The following is a 13387-nucleotide window of genomic DNA, read 5'->3' as shown; positions in this document are numbered from 1 at the left end:
TCTGTGTTGTTTTTTTTTAACGTAGTTCTGTCTAGTTTTGTACTGTGTCATGTAACATCATGGTCCTGAAAAATGTTGTCTCATTTTTATTATGTACTGTACCAGCAGTTATGGTCGAAATGACAATAAAAGTGACTTGACTTGAAAACAACAAATTTCATAAAATACGTCAGAGAGAATAAACCTGATTCTGATTCAGCACTTCTAAATCTCATTTTCCCCTTCAAGTCAATCAATGAATGATTCATTAAAATTATCTTAAAATTCATTTGGAGACTGTATATAAATTATGTTGAGCTCCAGGCACTTGAGTGACAAAGCATCCTTGTGATTGTCATTGTTATATAATTCTAAGTGCTCGAAATGTGATACCAATTGACAGAAATATGTTTGCACAGTGACTGTAATAATACTGTGTTTTTGTGCAAGTATTTTCAACTGTTGTATGATGTACAGTGTAATGAATTTTTTCTACAGCATTTTCTTTCTTCAATATGAGTTTCAGGTGAATACTGAGAGTGGTTTGTACTGTCAAAGGCCCCATCATTTTGGATGAGATATTAAACCTGTCTGCTCTCTCAGCCAGACATTAAAGGTTTCATGACAAGTCTCTGAAGAGAAGTAGCTGAATTTTCTCTGATGTTCTGCTCAAAAGTAAAGAACAGTTTTCCTACCATACCCTGATTTTAAAAAATACAAATGCTTCTGGAAACTTTATAGCAGCGAACATATTAAAAAGTATAAACAATCATATAAAAATGATCAATCTAAAGCTGGAAGTTGTAATTTCTATATGACATTGTGCTCTTTGAAGCAGCCGGTCAATTTGTCCGAAGAGGAATTCCAGGCCACGTTCAGAGTGGATGAGCGGAGCCATCACATGGGTAACACCAAATTTCCAACCTATTAGCCTGTAAGCTTTTCACTCAGACATCTGGTGACAATATTTCTTCATGATTTGATGTTGAGGATGTGGCCAAGGGAATGGCATTGATTCACAAACCTCAATCTCAAATTGAAGTGCCAATTTGTTCGTGGAATTTGGAAAGATTGGGATTTTGCACAGAGGACAAGTTTTATTAACTAAGAATAGTTGATGGCTGTTTATTGATTTAACATTAAATTGCTGATACTCAGCTGCAGCAAGTGAAATACTTTTCCCAAGAGATAAATGCACTATCACTACACAGATGACATATCTGGTAGCAGCCAAGTATGTCAGCTACAGGATTAATGTCCCACCTTCCTACATTGGGTTCCAGAAGATTTTACTGACCTATCCATTTGAAAAAGATAAGGAAATTTGCTGTTTTCAATACACTGTCATTAACAGCACCCAAATGCCTTTTTTAGACCTACAATTACAGTCTCTCTGGGAGGCACTTTTGGCAAAACTTTCATCCATAAACAACAATCTGCAATCATTCAGACTGTCACCGTACTGATATATGAGAAGCATATGGTGTCATCTTTAGGATGACTTTTTAAAATGGCAACCTACTGAACAGAAAAGAGTTTATGGTTATACTGCAAAAGATGCACAGGAGGACTTTCCTGGTACCCAGCAAATATTAATCTCTCAGTCAGCATCACTAAAATATAACTGACCTTAACTTAAGCACCACAATATTTGAATAAGTTTGATGTGAGAAATTGCCTTTTGCCTTGTCTGCACTGCAAGAAAAGTGGCACTCCCATGCTTCAGTGGAATGTACTGAGAAGGACGTGAATGCAGGTTTATAAACGGGAAATTTTCTCTTCAACAGCATTCTGAATCACAACTCCATCACACTGTCATTCTCAGCTAACTATCCTGCAAACACACCAATCCTTTACTTTTCAGTGAATATATCTCCTATCCCCATCTATCCTGTCTCTATTGCATTTCCCTCTCTGTGTGATGAATGTTGTTCTTCTCCCTCATAGTTGGAATAGTCCAGTTAATAACCTGTCACGTGGATTTTTAATAGCTCATTGTGGTATTGTGGATTCATTTGTTATGAGCCATGTTGTATGACATAAGCAGTCTCGGTCTTTGCACAAACATGATTGTTCTTCGCAATTTTTTCTACAGAAGTGGTTTGCCATTGTCATCTTCTGGGCAGTGTCATTAGAAGATGCGTGACCCCAGCCATACTCTCCAGGGACTGCCTGACATCATCGATTGTAAACACAGGATTTGTGACATGCGCTAGCTGCTCATACGACCATTCACCACCTGTTCCTATGGCTTCGTGTAACCGTGATCGGGGGTTTAAGCAGGTGTTAGATCTTGCTCACGGGTGTCCTGCAGGCTAGTGGAGGGAAGGAGCACCTTCTACTTCTTTTGGTAGGGATGTTTCTCCACCCTGCCACCCTGGTATTCTGCAGATGAGTCTGTAACTACACTGGAAAAGAATTCAGGGGAAGCAGTCATTTTTTGCGGTCATTAAGGAGGTCAGGCAAGAAGCATGTTCTCCTTCTGGGGAGTATGTGGATGCTCATCCAGTCCAGGTATGACTATTAGAGATAGCACAGTACCATAGCAGTTAGTGTAACACTTTTACAGGACCAGCTGTAGGATCAGAGTTCAAATCCTGATGCTGTCTGGATGGAGTTCGTACGTTCTCCCTGTGACCACCTGGGTCTCCTCTGGGTGCTGCTGCTTTCTCCCATGTTCTAAAGACTTAAAGCTAGAATTGATAGGTTGTGGGTATGCTAGAACGTGGCGAGATTTATGGGCTGCCCAGCACAATCCTGGCTGACTTGATTTGACATTAATGGCACGTTTAGATGTGCATGTCACAATTAAAGCAAATTGTTATTCTTATCTTTAATCTCTGCTTTATATTTTTTCTCAAAGGCAGAGTTTATAATTTTTTCATTCAATGGATCCAATCTTCCCTCTGAGACTTTAAATGTGTGCTCTTCTCTGTCCTGCCAGGGCTGTCTTCTCTAATTAAAAGATGCAATCTCAAATATGAGCCTGACTTTTAATAGAATTGAAAGGGGTCTACTCTTCAATAAAATGCATCACTTCCTCTACTCCCAGTATACCCATGACTGTGTCGCCACCCACAGCTCCAATCTGCTAATTAAATTTGCTGATGACACTATACTGATTGGCCTAATCTCAAATAATAATGAGGCAGCCTACGGAGAAGAAGTCATCACCCTGACACAGTAGTGTCAAGAAAACAACCTCTCCCTCAATGTCACAAAAACAAAGGAGCTGGTTGTGGATTTACAGGAGGAATGAAGGTGGGATAACCCCAATTGACATCAATGGATCTGGGTTTGAGAGGGTGAACAACTTTAAGTTTCTTGGCATATACATCACCAAGGATCTCATGTGGTCTCTACATGCAGGCTGTGTGGTGAAAAAAGTACAACAACGCCTCTTTCACCTCAGATGGTTGAAGAAGTTTGGTATGGGCCCCAAATCCTAAGAACTTTCTACAAGGGCATAATTGAGAGCATCCTGACTGGCTGCATCACTGCCTGGTATGGGAACTGTACTTCCCTCAATCTCAGGACTCTGCAGAGAGTGGTGCAGATACCCAGTGCATCTGTAGATGTGAACTTCCCACAGTTCAGGACATTTACAAGGACAGGTGTGCGAAAATGGCCCGAAGGATCATTGGAGACCTGAGTCACCCCCAACCACAAACTGTTCCTGCTGCTGCCAGCCTGGAAACGGTACCGCAGCATAAAAGCCAGGACCAACAGGCTCTGCAACAGCTTCTTCCACCAGGCCGTCAGACTGATTAATTCATGCTGATACAATTGTATTTTTATGTATTATTGACTGTCCTGTTGTACATACTACTTATTATAAATTACTATAAATTGCACATTGCACATTTAGATGGAGACATAACGTAAAGATTTTTACTCCTCATGTATATGAAGGATGTAAGTAATAAAGTCAAGTCAAAAGTTGGACATTGTCCTTCAAACCCAATTAGCTTTCCTTCTCTTTCACTTTTGAGTAAGTACATAGATAATTTTTTGGGGACATTGGACAAACATAGAAAGAGGTGTAAATAGTTTAATCAGAGTAAGTGCATTGATTGCGTACATAGAAAAGCTGGGGATTCTGCTAACTGAGAACATCAGGCTGTATGTAAACCTTCCTTCTCTGCTTGTAGCTGTAGGAGGTCAATCGTCTATCTACATACTTTTGCTGCAGGTCAGTGTTCTCACTATAACCATTTTCAGCTGCTGAATCATTTGACTTTCCCTCCTTCATACTATAAGATATGGGAATGTCCAGTGATTATTGCAGATCCTCAGATAATGAACTTCTTTGTACCTGCAAGATTCAGGCAATACTTAGGTTGGGTTTGAGAATGACCAAATATTATTCACAGAATCAAAGTGCCAGGCCAGGGCAAAGTTCTCCAACAAGCAAGAATTTAATTAACTCACTTCAGACTCTTTGATATTAAGATCAATAAGTTTTCCCCATTATCTCTATCCTGTTGATCAACAGTGATCTAAAATTTAAAAGAACCAGTCATTAATATCATGCTACAAGAATAGTTTGAAGAATGATATTCCATGACAAATGACTCATCTCCAAACTCCTCAAACACATTCAACCATCCAAAAGTCACCCTAAATAAATTTTTGCCCTACCAACCATATGCTCAGTGACCACTTTATTAGGTACATTGGTGTACCTGCTTATTAGATAGATAGATAGATAGATAGATAGATAGATACTTTATTCATCCCCAAGGGGAAATTCAACATTTTTCCAGTGTCCCATACACTTATTGTAGCAAAACTAATTACATACAGTATTTAACTCAGTATAGATATGACATGCATCTAAAATCACCCTCCCAAAAAGCATTAATAAATAGCTTTTAAAAAGTTCTTAAATAGTTTACTAAAGTGCATTGAGTGGTAACTTAAGCTCAGTCCTAACCCCGGCACTTTAGCATGTCTTGCCCTGGTGGTTGAATTGTAGAGCCGAATGGCGTTGGGGAGTAATGATCTCTTCATCCTGTCTGAGGAGCATTGCATTGACAGCAACCTGCCGCTGAAGCTGCTTCTCTGTCTCTGGATGGTGCTGTGCAGAGGATGTTCAGGGTTTTCCATGATTGACCGTATCCTACTCAGCGCCCTCCGCTCTGCCACCGATGTCATACTCTCCAGTTCTGTGCCCACAACAGAGCCCGCCTTCCTTACCAGCTTATTAAGACGTGAGGCGTCCCTCTTCTTAATGCTGCCTCCCCAGCACGCCACCACAAAGAAGAGGGCGCTCTCCACAACTGACCGATAGAACATCTTCAGCATCTCACTACAAACATTGAATGATGCCAGCCTTCTGAGGAAGTACAGTCGACTCTGTGCTTTCCTGCACAGGGCATCTGTGTTGGCAGTCCAGTCTAGCTTCTCGTCTAACTGCACTCCCAGATACTTGTAGGTCTTAACCTGCTCCACACATTCTCCATTAATGATCACTGGCTCCATATGAGGCCTAGGTCTCCTAAAGTCCACCACCATCTCCTTGGTCTTGGTGATATTGAGACGCAGGTAGTTTGAGTTGCACCATATCACAAAGTCCTGTATCAGTTTCCTATACCCTTCCTCCTGACCATTCCTGACACACCCCACCATGGCCGTGTCATCAGCGAACTTCTGCACGTGGCAGGACTCCGAGTTATATTGGAAGTCTGATGTGTACAGGGTGAACAGGACCGGAGAAAGCACGGTCCCCTGCGGCGCTCCTGTGCTGCTGACCACCATGTCAGACCTACAGTCTCCCAACCGCACATACTGAGGTCTGTCTGTCAAGTAGTCCGTTATCCAAGCCACCATGTGTGAGTCTACTCCCATCTTCGTTATTTTGTGCCTTAAGATCCTGGGCTGGATGGTGTTAAAGGCACTAGAGAAGTCCAGGAATGTAATCCTCACAGCACCCTGTCCAGGTGAGAGAGGGATTTGTGCAGCAAGTACGTGATAGCATCCTCCACTCCCACCTTCTCCTGATACGCAAACTGAAGAGGATCCTGGGCATGCCTGGTTTGTGGCCTCAGATCCTGTATTATCAGCCGCTCCATGGTCTTCATCACGTGCGACGTCAAAGCAACAGGTCTGAAGTCATTCATCTCCCTTGGTTGTGGTTTCTTTGGTACCGGGACAATACAGGATATTTTCCACTGTCTGGGTACCCTTCTCTGCTCCAGGCTCATGTTGAAGATGCGCTGAAGGGGTTCTCCCAGCTCAGACGCACAGACCCTCAGTAATCATGGGGATACTCCATCCGGTCCAGCCGCCTTGCTGGTACAGATCTTCCTCAGTTGACCTTCCACCTGTGCAGCCGTAATCTTGGGCGTGGGTAAGATATTAATACAAATATCTAATCAGTCAATCATATAGCAGTAACTCAATGCATAAAAGCATGCGGACATGGCCAAGAGGTTCAGTTGCCGTTCAGGCCAAACATCCGAATGGGAAAGAAATGTGATCTAAGTGACTTTAACCATGAAATGTTAGTGCCAGACAAGGTGGCTTGAGTATCTTCGAAACTGCTGATATCCTAGTGTTTTCATACATAGCAGTAGGACATAGGACAGCACAACACAAGAACAGGCCCTTCAGCCCATAATGTTGGTGCCAGATGGGGTGGTTTGAGTATTTGAGAAACTGCTGTTCTTCTAGGATGCTCATGCATAACAAAAGAACATAGGAAAGCCTGGCAAATGAACAGGCCCTTCACCCCATAATGAACCAATTAAATTAGTAATCACTTGGCTAACTAAATTATCCTCTCTGCCCACACAATGTCTATATTCTTCCATTTTCCTCAAACTCATGTCCCTCTGTAAACACTTCACTAATGTTTCTGCCTCTAGCACCACACCAGGCAGTGCATTCCAGGCACACACCACTCCTGTGTAAAAACTTTCCCCCTCTCACCTTAATTGCATGCCATCAGGTGTTAGACATTTCAACCCTGGGGAAAAGATATTATCTGTTGACTCTATTGATGCCTCTCATAATCTTGTAAACCTCTATCAGATCTCCCCCCAGCCTCCGTCACTCCAACATTAGTGTTTACAGAGGATGGTGCGAAGAACAAGAAACGGCCAGTGCGCAGCATTTCTGTGGGTAAGAAGATCTTATTAATGAGTGAGGTCAGAGGAGAACGATCAGACTGGTTCAAGCTGACAGGAAGGTGACAGTAATTCAAATAACCATGCAGTAGTGGTGTGCGGAAGAGCATCTCTGAACACGCAATGCATCAAATCCTGAAGTGGATGGGCTGCAGCAGCAGAAGACCATGAACATACACTCTGTGTATTTTCCTCTTAACAGATAAAAGCATTGGGAAACATTAATAAGAGATTTGCATAAATAGTCTCTTGATCAGGATTTTGTGACCTTCTTTATGCCATGGACCCCTACCATTAACTGAGGGGTCTATAGACCCCAGGTTAGGAACCCCTGCTCTAGACCATTTAGCTGATAGGCATTTTTGAAGCTAACAGTTCTATTTTTTGTTAATTCATCTTTATTTATATAGTCAGTTATATTGAAGGCATCTTTAACATTATTCCACATACAGAATCAGAAAACAATACTACAAGCTATGTACTTTAATATCGGTTAATTCTATATTGAAAACTCAGAAAATTCATCAGGCAACATGACCCATCACAACGTACCGAATACTGTGATGAAGATAGGTGGTTTTATTTTTAAAAAAGTATAATCTGAGAGCCATTTGACCCATTTAGTAGGTAAGTGACTGATTAATTATTCACAATCATAACTAATTGGATTTGTGACAAAAGGCCCTTGAATCATACCATTGATATGGGATAGCTCAATTTCATCCTGAGGAGCCTGAGCATTGAGGGTAACTGAAGCTAGTCTGCAAGAATGTAATAGTGTCCTGACAGACATTGCTTCTGTCCTGTGATTGGTCTGCAATGACATCACAGTGTGTGTGTGATCAAGGATAAAGAAGGTCATTCACCAAGTCTGACAAAAGAAAGTAGCTTTGTGTGAGAAATTGCACAGAGCTTGATGAGATTTTTAGGCATAAAGGCAGCACAATTCTACTTCATATACATGGGCTTATTGGATTTATGCCTAGAAAAGTCTTTTGTTACTTTCAGTAACATGTTACATCAGTTGCTAGAACCTCTTTCTAGTATAACGTCTAATTCTTACTATAAAACATCAAATCTTATTTTTCTAGCCCATTAAGTATTATAAAATGTAAAAAATATTTCTCACTGTCACTTTTCAAACATCAATGAAAAATATGCTTTTAAATGAAGGAAAAAATTTGAAGTCATTTTTTTCACTGCTCTCAAAGAGGAATGAGCATTTCAATTATAATTGCTGACCTCAATGAGGTAACGGTCTGGCCTCAAAATCCTAGGTGAGATTTCAAGTGACATTAATAAAGTTAAGTGTTTTCTGTTTGGATTATTGCCTATTCTTCTCAGCACATTAACTCCAAAAGGATTATAAAGAACTAAACGTAATTCCAGTTACAACATCAGCAACCATAACCAACAGGAGAAAAAAAGCTCTCCCTTCTCTCATTACAACATTTTTTTTTAGGCAGCTCCTCATGACTGAGGCAGATTTTCCTTCACTTGGACTTTGGTAGTTTCGAAGTGACTGATGGGGCGAGTGTGGGAACCTCAAAGACTTCCATTGTTGGGGCAGGAAGCACTTTATGGGATAAATGACTAGGTACCTTAAAGATGTTGTGCATTTTCAACCACTTACCCAGGGGTTCCGTGGAATCCCAATGCAGGAATCCTAGATTACTGTGAGTGATCATGGGCTGAGAATTCCCAAGAATTGACTGGGAACTAGCATTCTTCCAAGGAGATACTGAAAATATGCTGTGAACACTTCCTCTGTCCGCCTCACCATCTGTGCCCATGAAAGAGTTCAGATTAGCGTTTGTGTGGCCTACCCAGTATGGAGGAAGAACAAAACATAGACATAACTGAAACCTAGGCAGTTTAGAGCTGAGGTACATTTGAACCCATTTCTCTGGCTCGTTTTACCAGGTCAATGAGTTACTAGTCCAGTTACCTAACTAATAAAATTAACTCTTCAGGTTACAGGTTGTTTTCACTTTTTAATCATTGCGTGTTTCAATGATAGCCTTTTGTCCCGTTATTATTCCTAAAAATCCCTCAAATATAAACATTTTAAAATGCCTCCAGCATAAACACACGTAAAAAAACAAAGATGTAATGCTGAGAATTTATAAGCATTGCATTGGTGAGGCCTCACTTAGAGTATTGCAAGCATATTAGGGTACCTTATTTAAGGAAGGATACATTGGCATTGGAGAGGGTTCACAAAAGTGATTCCAGGATTGAAAGGGTTATCATATGAGGAGCGGTTGATGACTCATGGCCTGACCTTGCTGGAATTCGGAAGAATGAGGGAGGATCTCATTGAAACCTATCAAATGTTGAACAGCCAAGATAGAGCGGATGTGGAGATGTTTCTGATAGTGGGTGAGGGAGTCTAGGACCAGAAGGCACAATCTCAGAATAGAGGGATGTCCATTTAGAGTGGTGGTGAGGAGGAATTTCTTTCGCTAAAGGGTGGAGAACCTGTGGAATTTGTTGCCACAGGCGGCTGTGGAGGCTAGGTCACTGTGTGTATATAAGGAAGAGGGTGATAAATTTTTGATAAGTCAGGGAGTGGATGGTTATGGGGAAAACAAAGGGAACAGGGTCAAGAGGGAACGGGTCAAGTGGCACAGCAGACTTGATGGGCTGGATGGACTAATTCTGCTCCAATGTCTTATGGTTTTATATCACAAAACAGATAAGGTAATAAGGCTTGAGGACTGATAACTGATATGTCACCAGAGACTCTTGAAAATCTCTATAGGTGTGTGTGGCGGGGAGCATTCTGACTGGTTGCTTAACAGCCTGGTGTGGATTCTCCAGAGCACAGGATTGCAAGAGGCTGCACAGTGTTGTTCATTCACTCAACTCCATCAACCTCCCCACCATCGAGGACATCTTCAAAAGGCAAGCCTCAAGAAGGCACCGTCCATAATTAAGGATGCTCACCATCTTGGACAGGCCCTCTTCTTTTTATTACCAGTAGGGAGGAGGTACAGGAGCCTGAAGACCCACACTCAGTGATTCAGGAACAGCTTCTTCCCCACCGCCATCAGGGAGGAGGTACAGGAGCCTGAAGACCCACACTCAAAGATTCAGGAACAGCTTCTTCCCCTCTGCCATCAGGGAGGAGGTACAGGAGCCTGAAGACCCACACTCAGTGATTCAGGAACAGCTTCTTCCCCTTTGCCATCAGGGAGGAGGTACAGAAGCCTGAAGACACACACACTCAGTGATTCAGGAACAGCTTCTTCCCCTCCGCCATCAGGGAGGAGGTACAGGAGCCTGAAGACCCACACTCAGTGATTCAGGAACAGCTTCTTCCCCTCTGCCATCAGGGAGGAGGTACAGGAGCCTGAAGACCCACACTCAGCGATTCAGGAACAGCTTCTTCCCCTCCGCCTTCAGGGAGGAGGTACGGGAGCCTGAAGACACACACTCAGTGATTCAGGAACAGCTTCTTCCCCTCTGCCATCAGGGAGGAGGTACAGGAGCCTGAAGACACACACTCAGTGATTCAGGAACAGCTTCTTCCCCTCTGCCATCAAGGAGGAGGTACAGGAGCCTGAAGACACACACTCAACAATTCAGGAACAGCTTCTTCCCTTCTGCCATCAGGTAGGAGGTACAGGAGCCTGAAGACACACACTCAGTGATTCAGAAACAGCTTCTTCCCCTTCACCGTGGGATATCTGAACATTTCATGAACCATGAACACTAACTCTTTGCTCTTGTTTCTTTAAACTCTTTAATTATTTTGTAATTAATAGCAAATTTAAGATTTTGTGATGTATTGCTGCCACAAAACAACAAATTTTATATCATATAAAAATCAGAATCAGATTCAGAATCAAGTTTATTATTACTGACTTATGCTGTGAAATTTGCTGTTTTGCGGCAGCAGTAGAGTTCCATACATAAACTGCTGTATAGTAATTTATGTAGAAGTCTTATATAGCTAGGGTTCCTTGGACTTGCACAGTCCTGTGTGCTGGTTACAATAGGAAGGTAGTTGCAAAATATTAATAAGAATGCTTAGCTCTGTATCAGCTATATATATATATATATATATATATATATATATATAATGAGAGAGAGAAGTTTGTAAATCTGGTGGGAACAAAGGATGTTGGGAATGGCAAGGGTGGAGCGCCATGGGAGGGGTGTGGGACAGGTGGCAGAGAAGGAGTGTCAGCGGGGGGTGTTGTGTGTGCAGACACACCCAGCCCTGAGACACCAGGCAAGGTCATTTGATTCCAAACAACTGAGTTGTTGATCATTACAGAATGTCTCTCTGGTACTTCCCGCTCTCTCCCCTCTCCCTTCCCCTTTTCCCAGTCATGATTCCCCTCCCCCTGCCCCCTTCCCACTCCCCGTCCACAATGGAGACCCAAATCAGAATCAAATTTATATCACTCACGTATGTCATGAAATCAGTATTGCAGCAGCAATAGAATGTGATACATAATATTCCTACAGTACTGTGCAAAATTCTTATTAAGTAACACGGCTATATAAGCATCTGCAGAATTTTTCTTGTTAGCTGTATACAATATATGTGACTTTTGCATCGTGCCTTATATGAATAAATAAAGACACATAATAGACCTGAATCTGATCCTATTTCTGTTTCTTATCCCTATTGTTTCAATTATTGGAGCCCATACATCCAAAATGTCCACCATTTACCTCTTTGCCTGCACCTCATCAGAAGAAAATCTACTTGTTCAGATCGTTATTGTCATGTTAAAATGATTGTATAATGGATATTAGTCAGGCGGCCAATAAAGGGTATGTGTTGACCTGGAGCATTAACCCTGATTCTCTCTTCACAGATGCTGGCTGAACTGCTGAGAATTTCTAACAGTTTCTATTTTAGATTTGCATTAGTATCTTTTTTGATCCAAACTATGCAGTGCAGCATAACTCAACATCAGGCTGATACAGAAACACACTGGGTATTCCAGAGCAGACCATTGTAAGAGACATGAATCTGCAGGTTTTACAGCTTTACTCTTTGAAGTAAGCTTTTCTGCCACAGATCAGAGGCCACTGAGGCTTTGATGTAATGCTATTTGACATATTCAAGTGCGGGATTGATCCCTGGTCAGCAGTGCTAAGCACGCAATCTAAACAGCTGGCTCTATTGACTGCAATGGAAATAAATTTCAGAAAATTTACAAAGGGGGATCTTTTTTAGGCAGAGTGATTTAGCAGAGGCCTTGGTCTACTCTATTGTTTGCAAATAAAAGATACTATGGCATTACGTCGGAGAGAAGATAATCAACTCACAGTGTCTTAACCAGGACTGATCCGCAAGGGGAAAAGATAATCTATAAAGCAAGTCACCTAGGAAGTAAAACTAAAATTTCTCAGTCCTGATGAAGGGCCTCACCCCACACCACTGACTCTTTATTTCTCTCCATCAATGCTGCTTGACCAGCTGAGTTCCTCCAGACTTTTCTGTGCATTACGCCGGATTTCCAGTATCCGCAGAATGTCTTGAATGGAGGCGGTAATAATGATCGTGAATTTGAAATGGCATATTCAGCCCAAATTTGAATGTCTGTGGTGCTGTTGCAACAATGACAGACAGAAATATTTCCTTTGGAAGTAATTGCAGGGCTTATTGACCTGACTGTGTTCTGTGAGTCATTAATGTCTAAGAAGCAAATATCACGTTTCTATAGAACACGGATAAATTTGTCACATGACAATGACGCAAGCAAAATGAGATGACCTGGTGTTGTACCAGAGTAAAGTAAATACTCCCTGTGCTGTGGTTGTTGCAGCTCAGGGCATTCCGGAGTTTGGTGTTCAATACCGGTGCCATTCTGTGGGGAGTCTCCGGGCGTCCTTCCCGTGGAATATGTGGGTTTTCCACCAGTGCTCTGGCTTCCTGTCGGAGTCCAGGGAGGTGCTGGGTGGGTTGACTGGTCACTGCAAGTTGTCCCGTGGTTAGGCTAGAGTTAATGGGAGGTGTGGGGTTGTTGGGACAGTGTGGTTCAAAGGGCTGGAAGGACCTACTATGTGCCCTATCACTAAATAAATTCTTAACAATCTCCAGATGTCATTACGTACATTAGTTAGTGCGCTCGGGCTTTTTCTCCTTGGAGGGAAGGAGGATAAGAGGTGATTTGATACAGTTGTACAAGATCATAACAGCCATGGATTAAGTGGACAGACACAGGCTTTTTGAGGTGACTGGAGGAAAGAATATACAGGATGTCGGAGTTAAGTTTTTTTTACACAGTTAAGTGCATGAAACGTACTGCTGG

The sequence above is a fragment of the Hypanus sabinus genome, chromosome 20 (assembly GCF_030144855.1).
Source record: "Hypanus sabinus isolate sHypSab1 chromosome 20, sHypSab1.hap1, whole genome shotgun sequence".
Taxonomy (NCBI): Eukaryota; Metazoa; Chordata; class Chondrichthyes; order Myliobatiformes; family Dasyatidae; genus Hypanus; species Hypanus sabinus.
The sequence above is the reverse complement of the archived record's forward strand: the minus strand, read 5'-3'. Positions refer to the sequence as shown.